This window comes from Balaenoptera musculus, chromosome 11 (assembly GCF_009873245.2).
Source record: "Balaenoptera musculus isolate JJ_BM4_2016_0621 chromosome 11, mBalMus1.pri.v3, whole genome shotgun sequence".
In the NCBI taxonomy this organism is placed as follows: Eukaryota; Metazoa; Chordata; class Mammalia; order Artiodactyla; family Balaenopteridae; genus Balaenoptera; species Balaenoptera musculus.
The window spans coordinates 8,573,138-8,586,948 of record NC_045795.1 but is presented as its reverse complement, the minus strand read 5'-3'; the positions used below and the strand labels follow the sequence as shown (position 1 = coordinate 8,586,948).

Genomic DNA, 13,811 nt, shown 5'->3' with positions numbered 1-13,811 from the left:
GTCAAGTGTCACCAGTTGGTTGAGCAAACTCATGTGACGGGGCCTGCCATCTCAGTGAACACACAGAGCATGCTGGCTCAGCAAAGCCTCAGTGAAAACTTTTGTTTTTCAGAGTTCACATTTCCTGATGCATCAGGCTTCTGGAACCATGCCCTCAATCTTCCCAGCTCCCAGGGATTTATAAACAGTTGTTCCCATTTAGTGAAAATGGGAATATGGCATTAAGAAACATTTAACACGACGGCAAGAAAAGACAATTTGACTCCTTTTAAATTGTGTCCATGAGGCATGAGGGTCACACTAATTTTGTTCCCATTTGCGGATTTTCCCTTGATGCGCAGCATAGCAGAGAGGATAGCCGGACCTAGCTGAGTTAGAACTGAAGAGGACATGCCTAGGAAAACCACCTTAGGAATGGGTGCCTTTAAGTCGGTCGCATCCCTACCCCAAGCATCAGCTGGATGCAGCAACGGGGCTTCTCCTCTTACAAAGTGGCCAGGAGTCACAGAGAGGACAGCACTTTGGCAACATCCCTGTTCCCCCAGGGCAAAGGAGAATTAGAAACAGAAACAGGAACAAATTGCTCTCGGTTTGAAGATTCACTGCTGAAAGATCTAACTGTGAGCACAGGGATGTATTTGTTTTATAGAAGTTATCGAGCACCTACTCAATAGGTCCCTACTCGTGAGTCATTCACAGTCCAGTAGGGGAGATTAATAATGTTCACTGATTTGTAAAGGATAATGTAACAAATGGTTATTTGTGAAGATAGTGATGATGATGATGACGACTAACATTCACTGGGCGCTTTCCAGGTGGCAAGCTTTACTCTGAGTGCTTTACATGAAGAAATACAAGAAGGATACTTCAGGAATACAGATGCTGGAAGGATCCGCAGGTGAAAATATAACACACCGTTTTTCAAAATTTCCAGGAAATTTAGCAGATAAACAAAGCAAAACTCTCACAAGCTGCTTGAAAAAGTAGCCTAGTAAAGCAATTTAGGTAATGGATTTTATTTTTTAAATAACCTTTTTTATTTTGGAATGACTTTAGATTCATGGAATAGTTTCAAAGAAAGTATGCAGAATCCCCATATGATAACTGGTTTCTGAGTCAGACAGAAATGGCTTCAAGTCCCAAGTTGTTATTTATTACTGTGTCCTTGGATCAGTTATTTAACCACTCATACCCTCAGATGTGGCTTCCTCAATTGTAAAATGGCACAACAGAACTTGCTTTAGAGGGTTGTGGGAAAGAAAGAAAATGAGAGAATTTGTGTAAAGTGGTTTGTACATGCTTGGGCCACTGCTGTGCTTAATCAACATTAGCACATTATTATTTATGTGGATGACATCTTTAACAAATTAATGAAATTTGTTAAATTTAAATGTTATAATAATTTTAAATGGCCAATATCTAATAACTATAGTTTTAGCACTTCAAAGGACAAGTTCCATTTCCTTATCTTGTTCCTTTTCTCAGGCAGTTGAAGGGGTTCTCAGTTCTAACCTTCACCCAGGCTCAGTCTATACCAGGCCAGATGGGTGCACCACCATTTTGGTCTCACACTGTAAACATGTCTCTCCCCACCTAAAGAAATGGAGGGAAGATGGAGTGGGTATACCCACTGTCTTAGACATTTCAGGCTGTTATAACAAAAATACCATAGACTGGGTGGCTTAAACACATATATTTATTCCTCATGGTCTGGAGGCTGGAAGTCCAAGATCAAGGTGCCAGCAGATCCAGTGTCCGGTGAGAGCCCATTCTCTGGCTTGTAGATGGCTGTCTTATTGTATCTGCACAAGGCAGAGAGCAGAGAGAGGAAGCAAACTCTCCTGTATATTCTTATAAGAGCAGTAATCCCATCTTGAGGGCTCCATCCTCATGACCTAATTACCCCCCAAAGGCTGCCATCTCCAAATACCATCAAATGGGGGATTAGGGTTTCAACATGTGAATTTTGAGAGGACACCAACAGTCCACAGCACCCATCCAGGATGGGAAGCTGAAACATTCTGCTCTGGTCTGTTCAATCGGGGCTCACTGACGGGGCTCACAGAGCACCTTCTTAGGAGCTCTAGGCACGGGTACAGGGACTCCTTCTTCTATGGGGTTGGTGAATGATCCGTAACTCAGCGTCCCGTTGTCTCCCTGCTGAGCTGGGGATGGAAGCAGAAGGGCAGAGAAACTGGAGGACCAAGCACCTTCTTCCCCCCTTTCTTCTCGTTCTATGATCTCTGAGGTACTGAAGGCTGTGTCTCTACTTCTCGAACACAGAGAACTCCCAGGATCCTTGGGCCTCTGTGTGGTCCATTAGAGAGCCATGCACATTTATCTCCATCACTGAGAAACAGTCACTCCTGCTGTCTGATTTCTTTAGAAGAAAATACTTTTAACTAGACAATATTTGGGTTATGAATTCAAAATCAGTTTTCTGAGGCTTCAAAATTTGGTAAACAGTTGAACACACTCTAATTTTTCCATATTTCTCTCTGCTATCAGAAGACACTTCTAATCATCACTTAGCATTCCCCTTGATTAAAACAAAGACACCGATTCAACACTGAGTGTTGACTTTTCTTTTTACCCACCCTTGCTCACATGAACCTGCCCCCACTATGTACACACACACACACACACACACACACTCACACACAAAGAAAGAGGTGATGATAATCCACAAACCTTGGACTTTAGGTCTATTTCAGTTGGTCTTTTCAATTTCTAAGAAACTAAGCAGGGGACATTGGGAAATTCTGAGTTGCAGTCTTAATGGAAAGCCCCAGGTCAACAGTAACAGCTTTTCTTCAGTTTAAAAGCTAATGTTGACCTTAAGAGAACTCTGAAGTATGTGTGAAAATTGTTCCCATCAAGTGTTTTCTGGAAAGAATTCAGGCTTTTTGCAATGAAGAACCTATTGATAGATTTAGCACCTCAACATGCTATTCACCAAAGACACACTGCAGAAGTTGTTCCTGTGACCATTCTTGCTAGTAGTGGGGTACTTGTTGTCGGCCAGATGGGCATTCTGATCAGGTGGTGGCCGTGAGGACAGACAGGCTGTGAGTAATTCCTATCATAAAACCTAACACTTATTGAGTACTTACTACCTTACAAGTTCTATCCTTAGCACTTCACATGTACTGTCTCATTCAACTTGCATGGCCATACTATGAGTTGGGCACTATTATTATCCCCATTTTACAGTTGAAGAAACCGAGACTCAGAGTTTCATTAACTTGCTCACTGTCACACAGGTAGAAAGAAGTGAAACTAGGATTTGAAGCAGGGCATGCTGACTTTGGAGCCCACAGTCTTGGCCACTAAGTGACAAGGCTTTGCCTCACTTCACTTTGGAGTCCATGCTTCTTTGGAAGCCAACATTTAGCTGCAGACCAGCAGCCTCACCAAACAGAAAGCAACCTGAGGACCACTCAAATCATCCAGCATCTTGCAAACATTTCCTTAGTCATCCCCTCTTAGTATCCCCATAACGATGTCACTGATGGTAGAAAAATGGCAGTGCCAGGACTGAGCACTGGATTTTCCTACGTGGCACTTTGCCCAGTGGCTTCTAGGCCCAGTGTATTCTCTCTTAGCTCCTGAACCAGTGCTCACTTTGAAAGCTACAGCCAGATTTATGGAACCAGGGATGCTCATACTAACACCACTAAAGAGCCAATAACTTCGTAAAAACTGTTCTATCTTATTACAGCGGTAGGGGAGGGTGTCATTAGGCCTGCAGTGAAATAATCATTGTTTCCAAGAACACAAAAAAGTCAGCACCTCAGCACTTCAAGTAAGTTCATTGGCAAAGAGGCCTCATGGTTTGAGGACAATCTTGAAGACAACTGATTATGCTTCATCTACTCCCTATGTAGGCCTTTTCCAAATCATTTCAACATTACTCCCTCTGAATTTTGGACGGGGGACAGAGAAGGGGAAAAGGCAGAATATCATGGAAAAAGTTCTGACATCTTTGAAGACAAGAATGCAAAGGGTTGGTACTTGAGAAGAGGGTCAGGAGGAGACATTCCCTCTAAATAGCTGAGAAGCAGCTGTGCTTCTGTCTCCAGGAGCTTACAATCTATGAAACATTCTTATCCTGAGAGGCCAGGTTTCAAAGAGAACTATTGTTGTTGAAGGTAAAAGAGAGATGCTGAGTTTATTCTGTATTGGCATGTGATTTATTTCAGGCACCAACAAAAACTGGAATCACTTTGAGTAGCCCCAAATGCTATGAACCTTCTGGAGGAGAACGGTGGAAACTGCACCTCAACCAACCAGATAACGTAAAGCAATTCTAGATGAATAATTAGTATGTAATGATTCAGATGTGCTTGGCAGGAAGAAAATGCCAAGGAGGCTAACAGATTTGACCTTAAACTTCAGCCATTTTGTAAACAAGTGTTCTGTGAGGTTTCATTTCATTTTCATACACGTTGAGGATGGCATTTCTATTCAGAGGGCAGTCAAGTAAATGATTAGCCAAAACAACTCCTTTTGACCAAATGAGTCAACTCTGCAATAAACAATCTGGCAGTTTGTGTGTTTTTTGGATTTTTTGGTTTACTTTTTGTGTTAAGGGGATTTTTTTTTTTTTAAAAGCACAGCAACCTTTTCCTTGCTTTTATGAAACACTGCCCTATGTTTCCAGGCAGAAAAGCAAAAACTTTCAAAAGGTCATGTGATGTCATTTCAGCAATGCAGAAATAAGAAAACCAACTAACATGAAAAAAAGGATGTATTTGATAACGATCTTTGGCAGATGTCTTAAAGCAGAATATATAAACATGCATGCTACATATGTAAGGCTAAGAGGATTTCACCTTGAAACTTGATAGCTGTAATTCCTTAATAAAGACCACTTGTTTGTCAAGGGCTAGATTAACTTCTGAGCTGGGTTATACAGGAAATCAAATTCTGTTCCATTATAGGAGCCATTATCAATATCCTCCCTGAGTACAAATTTGGAATGTAGTAAGAGGCAAATAAAGCCTTCCCTCATCCCAAGCCGAAGGAGTCAGCGCACGTAAACACAGATTGGGATCCTAAAGTGCTTCCATAAAGCTTTAGGGGAGAACATATTCCCATCTCCCTACAGGATCATGGCCTGTTCTATATGGAGCGTGTTGAACTCTTCTGGTTTCTATAGAGTAATGGTCCTCACTTGGGGGTGATTTTCTCCCCAGGGACTTTTGATAACGTCTATAGATATTTCTGGTTGTAATACTGGGACCCCCAGTGATACCAAATAAACAAAGCAAATCAAAGTAGCATCTCAAAGGCTCAGGAGATTAAATTGTCATTGGAACCATAGCCTACAAAAGTCAGGCCAGGACCCGTGTGCTAACCCTAAACAGGGTGACTGATTGCTAAAAAATTTAAATAAGACTCAGAGACTCTTAAGATAATAATCAAAATCTCTAGGATACAACTGAAAATCCCAGCCATACCAAGAACCAGAAAAAGCACAGCTTGAATAAAAAAGGACAATCAACTGCCACCAACACAAAGATGAATCATATATTGGAATTATCTGACAAAGACTGTAAAGCAGTTATTATAAAAATGCTTTAATGAACAATTAAAAATTCTCTTGAAACAAATGAAAAACAGAAAATATCCACAAAGAAATAGAAGTTGTAAAAAAACTCAACTGGAAATATAGAACTGAAAGATAACAGTAACAGAAAAACAGACAAAAACAAAAAACCTCACTGAATGGGCTCAGTAGCAGAGTGGAGATAACAGAGGATAGAATCAATGAACTTCTGGAGCAATTTACTCACGTTGAAAACCAGAGAGAAAATAGACTGAAAAAAAAAAAACTGAATTAGAAGAGCCTCCAGGAACTGTGAGACAACAACTAAGGATCCAAAATTCATACCACCAGAGTTCCAGAAGAGGAGTAGAAAAAGAGTTAGATTGAAAGAATATTTTTTAAAAATGGCTGAAAATCTCTCAAATTTGGTGAAAGGTGTAAATCTACAGATTTAAGAAATTGCACAATCTCCAAATATGATAAGCCCAAAGAAATTCAAGCCACAACACATCATAAATAAACTTCTGAAAACTAAAGATAGTCTTCAAAGCAACCAGAGAGAAATGACACATTAAACGTAAGGGAGCACAAATTCAAATAAAAGCATATTTCTTATCTGAAACCATGGAGGCCAGAAGGAAGTTGCACAGTATTTTTCAAGTGCTGAAAGAAAAGAACTGTCAACAGTGAATTCTATATCTTACAAAGCTATTCTTCAGGAATGAAAGGGAAATAAAGACATTCTCAGATGAAGGAAAACTTAAAGAATTTTGTTACTAGCAGAATTACCTTTAAAAAACGGCTAAAGGAAATACAGTCAGCCCTCCATATCTCCACATCCACAGATTCAACCAACTGCAGATCAAAGATATTCCAAGAAAAAATTCCAGAAAGTTCCAAAAAGCAAAACTTGAATTTGCCACACAGCAATTATTTACATAACATTTATACTGTATTTACAATTATTCACAGGCATACCTCATTTTATTGCACTTTGCTTCATTGCACTTTGCAGATATTGCATTTTTTTACAAATTGAAGGTTTGTGGCAACCCTGCATCAAGCAAGTCTGTCAGTGCCATTTTTCCAACGGGCCTTGCTCACTTTGTGTCTCTGTGTTATATTTTGATAATTCTCACAATATTTCAAACTTTTTCATTATTATATTTGTTTGGTGTCCTGTGATCAGTTATCTTTGATGTTTCTACAACTCACTGAAGGTTCAGATGATGGTTAGCATTTTTTAGCAATAAAGTATTTTTTAATGAAGTTATGTAAATTCTTTTAGAAATAACACTATTGCACACTAAATAAACTATAGAATAGTGTAAATATAACTTTCATATGCACTGGAAAACCAAAAAATTGCAAGCGACTCACTTTATTATGATATTTGCTTTATTGTGGTGGCCTGAAACTGAACCTGCAGTATCTCCGAGGTCTGCCTGTACATAGCATTTACATTGTTTTAGGTATTGTAAGTAATCTAGAGATTTAAAATATACAGGAAGATGTACCTAGGTTATAGGCAAATACTACACCATTTTATATAAGGGACTTGAGCATCTTTGGATTTTGGTATCTGCAAGAGGTCTTGGAACCAATCCCCCAAGGATCCTGAAGGATGACTTAATTCAAACTGGAAGACAATGACAAAAGGATGAAACTTGAAGCATCAGAAAGGATGAAAGAACAAATGCAAAGAGCAGAAATATGGTATATACAATACACTAACTCTTCTCATGAGTTTTATAAATCATTTAATAAGTAGAACAAAAATTGCAACACTATCTGATTTCCAAGACTATGATATTTAAAAATGGGAAAAGTAAAGGGACTAAAATGGAAGTAAGGAGTCCAAGTGGTAAACTGTAATGCAAGTAGGCTGTAATAAGTCACATATGTATATTGTCACATCCAGAGCAATTGTTAAGAAAACTATACAAAGAGATACACTCAAAAATACTATAATTAAATCAAGATGGAATCCTAAGTGTTTAATTAATACATGGGAGGCAAGAAAGGAGGAACAGAGGTGTAAAAAAAAAAAAAAACAGAGGAAACAAGGAGAAAGAAAATAACTAAACGGAAGACTGAAGTCCTAACATACCAACAACTACCTTAAATGTAAGTGTCTAAACACAACTATTAAAAGGCAGAGATTGGCACAGTGGGTTAAGAAAAACCTCACAACTCATCTATGCTGTTTACAAGAAACTTGCTTTAATTTCAACAAAATAGGTAGATTGACAGTAAAAAGATTGAAAATATGTACCATGTAAGCATTAATTTAAAAAAGAAGAAATAATAATATTACTATCAGTTAAGGCAGACTTTATCTGAGCAAAGAAACTTACTAGAGACAATGAGAGACATTACATAATGTGAAAAGGATTAATCACCAGGAAGACATAGCGATCCGAAAGATACATGTACCAAATAATAGAGTCTCAAACACATAAAGCAAAAACTGATAGAGCTGAAAGGAGAAATAGACTAATCCATAATTATTGTTAGGGACTTCAATACTGCTCTTTCAGCAAATGACATAATTATTAGATAGAAAATCAGCAAAGTGCAGTTTAGGTATATGAATATACATGATTCACACATGGTACTATATAGACTACTAAAACAAGATAACCAGAGCTTAACTGCTGATCTTCTTGTGGTGAACTTCCCAAGAAAACAGGCATTTACATGAGAGTTTTAAAAGATTGAAACTGGAATTGCTGATTGGTCAGTACTGAATGTGTTTTTTAACTTTGTTGATTAGTTCAGCATATAAAAATCTATCTGAAATATCTGAGTACTTTCATGAGAAAACTCATGTATTTCTCATTAACACAATTTTGCAAAACATGAAATCTGACATGGCATCTAAAAAAGTCATTTCTAGGTAAGACAGTTTCTCTTTAATAACTTCATCAGACCTCACATAATCAAGTGACACACAAACTAATTCAAGCAAGAGAAATTCACCTGAAAATTTCAGAGCTTGGGTACAAAACAAAGCAATTCAAGAAACAGTGAAAGCTCACTGGCCTGATTGTTAAGACACTTGTGTTCTGGTCATTCCTCCCCCATTAACAGCTGTGTGATTTGGGGCAAGTCCTTTAACCTCTCTGAGCTTTAATTTTCTCATCTGAAAGATGAAGAGGTTGAATTAACTGACCTCAAACTGTTCTCTCCTGCTCTAAACTTTTAAGACAATGTGAGTCAATTTCATGCTTGTAAACAGGAAGAGTTCTTTGGCCTCCCAACTGAAAATGCACCATCAAAACTACCAACAGAGAACTCTGCTGCTCTGAGTGAGTCTGAGAAGATTAACACAGACATTGCATTCCACTGCAAAAGCAGAACTGGAGATCAAAGAGTAAGGCAGATCTGAATCAGGTTTCCCAATGCAACAGGCAAAGTGATGGGCCAGGGAAGTTTTCATAGACTGAAAAAAACAGGTTCCAATGCCTTTCAGAGCTGGCTTGGTTTGGTGGCTGGAAACCCACACATGGTCTCACCAAACAGACTTCAGATGGGAGCCTTTAATAAATGTTCTAGTTTTTAAAAAGCAGGGCAGTCACAGTGACCTCTGGGAAAATCAAGTGCTGTTAGATGTGGTATAAATAACCCAGTGGGTGAAACGCTTCATTCTAACTCAGTTTTCAGCCACATGTACAGCAAATGGACAAGGGATCCTAGGGATGCAAAGTCCACTGGAAGGAAGATCCTAGTCTCCCTGAACCTTGACTTCAACTGGGCATCTCACACATTTAACTATTTCCAGAATAAAAGGTAGGTACCTTTTACTGGGGAGAGGGCCTTTAGAAGACAGTGGGGGTGATATTGGTTCAGAGGCAGCAGGGCTTCTAGGGAAATACAAACAGCACTGGGTTATGAGAGTGGTAACAATCAGGAAAACCAAGGGTTAGAGAACCTCCCCCGGCCCCAAGTAGATGTTAAGAATACCACGATACCAGAATTGATCCATGCAAACAAATCTTCATTAGCATCTAGAATTTACCTGCTACCATAAACGGTGCTGAGGGCCCAGAATTGTATCAGATACTCCTGGAGGAGCACACAGTCTGATTGGCTCCATCAGTTAGAGTTCCAGCAGAAAAAGGTAGCCCCACCCAGCTGGGAATTTAATAATGGGACTATTTACCGAAGGGTGGGTGAAGCTAAGGGAGCCTGTAAGGGCTGGGGAGGTATATATCAACTTTAAAGGGAAGGAGCCATCTCAACGTGGTTCTCTGTAGGTTAAGAGGGTAAGTGGAATACAGGTAAGTCCCACCAACAGGTCTTGTCTTGAAGCTTAAAATGATTGGGATTTACCGGCTAGTTTGTTCAGCACCATCAGCAGGAGGGGTCTCTCCCTTGTGCCAGAATGAAACCACACTCCCTCAACACCATATGGTGAGAACACCATAACCTCAAGAATTCTGGGCTCCACGATCCTTAATTCCTTCTCTCCACTGTGCTACCTGCAGTCATCACTGCGAAGGGTCTTCCAACACCTTCCACTATGGCTGGCTCTACGGTATGTGCTGGAGTGGGTGTGTATCTGTGTGGGCTTGGGACTTCCCGCCAATCTCTTCAGAGGCTAGCCCACATCAATTACTCCTTTAGCCCAGTAGATGTCCTGGCTTTGGGAAGTGAGACAATCACCATTCCAGATTCCCTGAGCCCCAATTCACACTTGAGGGAACTAACTAACATCCCAATGAGGCCGATGTCTGACCAGGTCAAGGTCATGCAGCAGACTCAAGCCCAGGCTTGAGCCCCTGCTCTTTGTACCTCATCATTCTGTGACTGGCCTAAGAAGGAATGGGTTACAATCTCCATCAGACAAAACTGTTATCTGTGCTGGTGGTTATCACAACTTTACTCAGTGAGATTACATTAATTCTTACCTTCTCCTACATGTCACCTAGAGTCTCCTATGATTTACTCAATGCGTTCATCTTTAACTCCATCTTCTGCATATTTAGAATGACAGAATAATTTGCAGGATAATTTAGGCTCCATTAGTATGTTATACATGCCTCTATTACAGTACTTATCACATCGTGCTATAATTTTTTGTTTACATATCTGTCTCTGCCACTTGACTGTGAGTTCCTACGGGGATTAGCCTATGTCTTACTCATTTTAGTATTCCACCTCCTCCCCAGAACCCAGCAGCTGAACATTTTGAACATCGTAGGTTTTTAATGAATGAGGCAGCTATTTATAGTAAGGCTCAATAGACAACCACACCTGGTTTGCACACATTCATTTATTCAACAGATATTTATTAAGTTCGTACTGTGTGCCTAGCAATATGCTAAGCTCTAGGAATCCAAACATACCATCTCGGTGTGGTTGGGATATAATGGGAGATAATGGCATATAAAAAAGATAAAATCCTAATTGCTACAGACTGTGTTTCCCCAAAATTCATGAATTGAAATCTTAATCCCCAAAGTATTGATATTAGGAGGTGGGAAGGTGATTAGGTCATGAGGCTGGAGCACTCATGATGGGATTAGTGTCATTACAAAAAAGGTTTCAGGGAGCTCCCTGGCCCCTTCCCACATGTGAGGACATAGCCAGAAGATGACTGTCTAGGAAGCAGGCTCTCACCAGACAGAATCTACCAGCATCTTGATCCTGGACTTCCCAGCCTCCAAAACTGTGACAAATAAGTTTCTGTTGTTTACAAGCTACTCAATCGATGGTATTTTTGTTATAGCACCCTGAACGGACTAAAACACTATAATCATGCAATTTGCAGAGACACCCAGGGTATTAAGGAAGACTAGAAGTGGCTATTTAATATGGCCTGGTTGAGGAGAGGTTCAAGTAAGGGTTTCTAGAGAAGGAAACTGCTGAGCTGCATTTTTGAATATGGTTATGAAATAACCAGTCAAAGACATGCTGCAAGGAGGCCATCAGGGAGAGGAAATAGTAAGAGTAAAGGCATTAGGACATGACATAGCCAGTTGTGATTGGAAAACTCTGCCAATTTGGTGCTGTAGGAGGAACATCAACTATGAGACAAGAGTAAGGCAGGAAAGAGTATCAAAGCTAGCTGAGAGTGGCCAGTTCATCAAGTTATGGAACTTGGATGTTATTCTGTTAATGATGCTGATGCAGTAAAGGGACTTAAGCGGGGGAGAGATGTGGTAAGACTGGCATTTTAGGTAGAATCACTCCCTGACCTTGTGAAGAACAGAGTTGGGGGATAAGACTAGAATTAGGAAAACCAGTTAGAAGACAGTTACTAAAGTACTGAACTAGGTCAGTTGTAGAAGGAATGGAAAGAAGAGGACTGACTTGAGCTTGATTTGGGAGATGAACTTGGCAGGATCTGGTGGTTACTTGGATTTGAAGAGTAAAGGAGAGAGAGGAAACAAGGAAGACTCCCAGTTAGAAGACAGGGCCATACTCACAGACAGAGAACAGAGGTAAATAGTCAGGTTTGGGGCAAGGTACTGAATTCATTTTAAACATCTTGAGTTTGAGGTGCATCTAACTAATTGAGGAAATGTCCAACAAGCAGTCAAAGATATGTTTGAAGCTTGATGGGGATGGGGAGAGGGCAGGGATTAGAGGTATAAAATTTTTGGTCATAAACTAGAAAGCAGTAGTAGAAATCATGATAGTCAGCAAAATCACTATGGTGAGTATGTAGTGTGAGATGGACAAAGAGCTGGACCAGGTCCCTGGGAAACACCAGGGAGATTTAGGTCTTTGCCTCCTCTCCTTTCCCAATATTTCCTCAATTCTTTACCCATCTGCAGACCTATGCTTGAGATTGTGTATAAAGGGATAAAAATCCCTAAATCTATAATGATGCTTACCATGAAAACACCCTGGGAGACATAGCAGAGTACCTCATATGTGCACCAAGTTTTAAAGCATATCTGATCCCTTCCTGAGAGAATTTTCTGATGGGAGAGGTAGAGGAATAAAGGGGGCTCAGCAGGGAGTGGACAAATACTGCAAAGGGCATCTGAGGGTGTGCTTCTTTGTGGACAGGCACACTGGTGAGAGTGCAGCCTGCAGCTCTGCCTGCCTCTTACTAGCTTCTGAATGCATCCAGCGTGGGCTTCAATTTCCTCATCTGAAAATGGGGATTACAACAGTACTTACTTCATAGTAGTGTTTAGAGTGTTCACTGAGTTAATATGCGCAAAGCACTTGGAACAATGCCTGCCTCATAGTAAGTACTGTAAAAGTATTAGCCGCTATTGTTATTTACCATTTTAACTTAGGCCATGGAGTTGTGTACAGCATTTTACGTCTCTCCTTTCCCAGACCATCCTCTCCTTTGGGAATGGTTACAATGCAGACCCTATATTGTTGGCTCAGGCCCGCTCTACCCCCGTTTACAGTTCCTGATGTTTGGGATCCAATGACTCTTAGGAGGTAGGTTTGTTTTTGTTTTGTACTCCATGTATAGCCTGCAGTTCTTTCTCCCAGTACTTGTAAGCCCTGATTAAATCACTGAACAGCACCACCTACAGACTTACATAACTGCATCAGGGGCATTTCCCTTGGGGATTTGCTCAGAACCCTCTGAGTCAGTTGCCCAGGGAAACAAACTGGTGATGTCACAAGGTATGACACTTCCAGCCCTCTCTCGGGTCCCTTCTGTCGAGCCCGAGGCAGGGCCCGGTTCTGAAAACTTTGCCCAGCCTAAGCACACTCTTGTCTTCTCCAAGGCAATGCAGAGACCCTCATTCTCAATCAGCAATGTCTGAACTCAGGTATGTTGGGGTAGTGACCACACACCTCTTCCTGATTCTTTGGTCACAGACCTCTTGCTATGCTTCTTCCCTCCGAGGGAGCAGAAATGCCTGTTTCAATGGAGTGTCTGGGGCAGCTCTCAGTAACTCTTGGTTCTCTAGGATACAGATAAAAAACTGCGGGGGTTGGGGGGGGGCGGCGCGGAACAACCAACTAAAACGCTGGGGCTGCTCCCTAGAGGATCAAAGGTTGTTTCAGATTTTATAGGGCCTCAGAGACCTTAGGAGCAAGATTACAACACCCTTCCCCTTTCTAAATATTTACTTCCCTCCACGAGATAAACACGCCCACCATCTCTCCCTCCTGGTCTGCCAACCTGCTTCTCATTCTCTCAAGATATATTATGGCAACTTCCTTATTCTGCCCCAAAGAAAAGAAAACACGACCATGACGGCAGGTATTTCATTAGAGCTCTCTGGCACTTAATGATAAGGTCATTTAATCGTGCCCCGACCCAGTCACACAG

General features: G+C 40.7%; 1 protein-coding gene across 1 annotated transcript in view; it reads left to right on the top strand.

Annotated features, from left to right (window-relative positions):
- The window catches only part of LOC118904508 (androgen dependent TFPI regulating protein), a 92,401-nt gene that overhangs the window by 4,715 nt on the left and 73,875 nt on the right, over positions 1-13,811 (top strand). Inside the window, exons 3-4 of the mRNA XM_036870718.1 lie at positions 816-1,005; positions 12,854-13,738. The gene's annotated coding sequence lies outside the window, so the exon portion shown is untranslated. The remainder of the gene's footprint in view (positions 1-815; positions 1,006-12,853; positions 13,739-13,811) is intronic.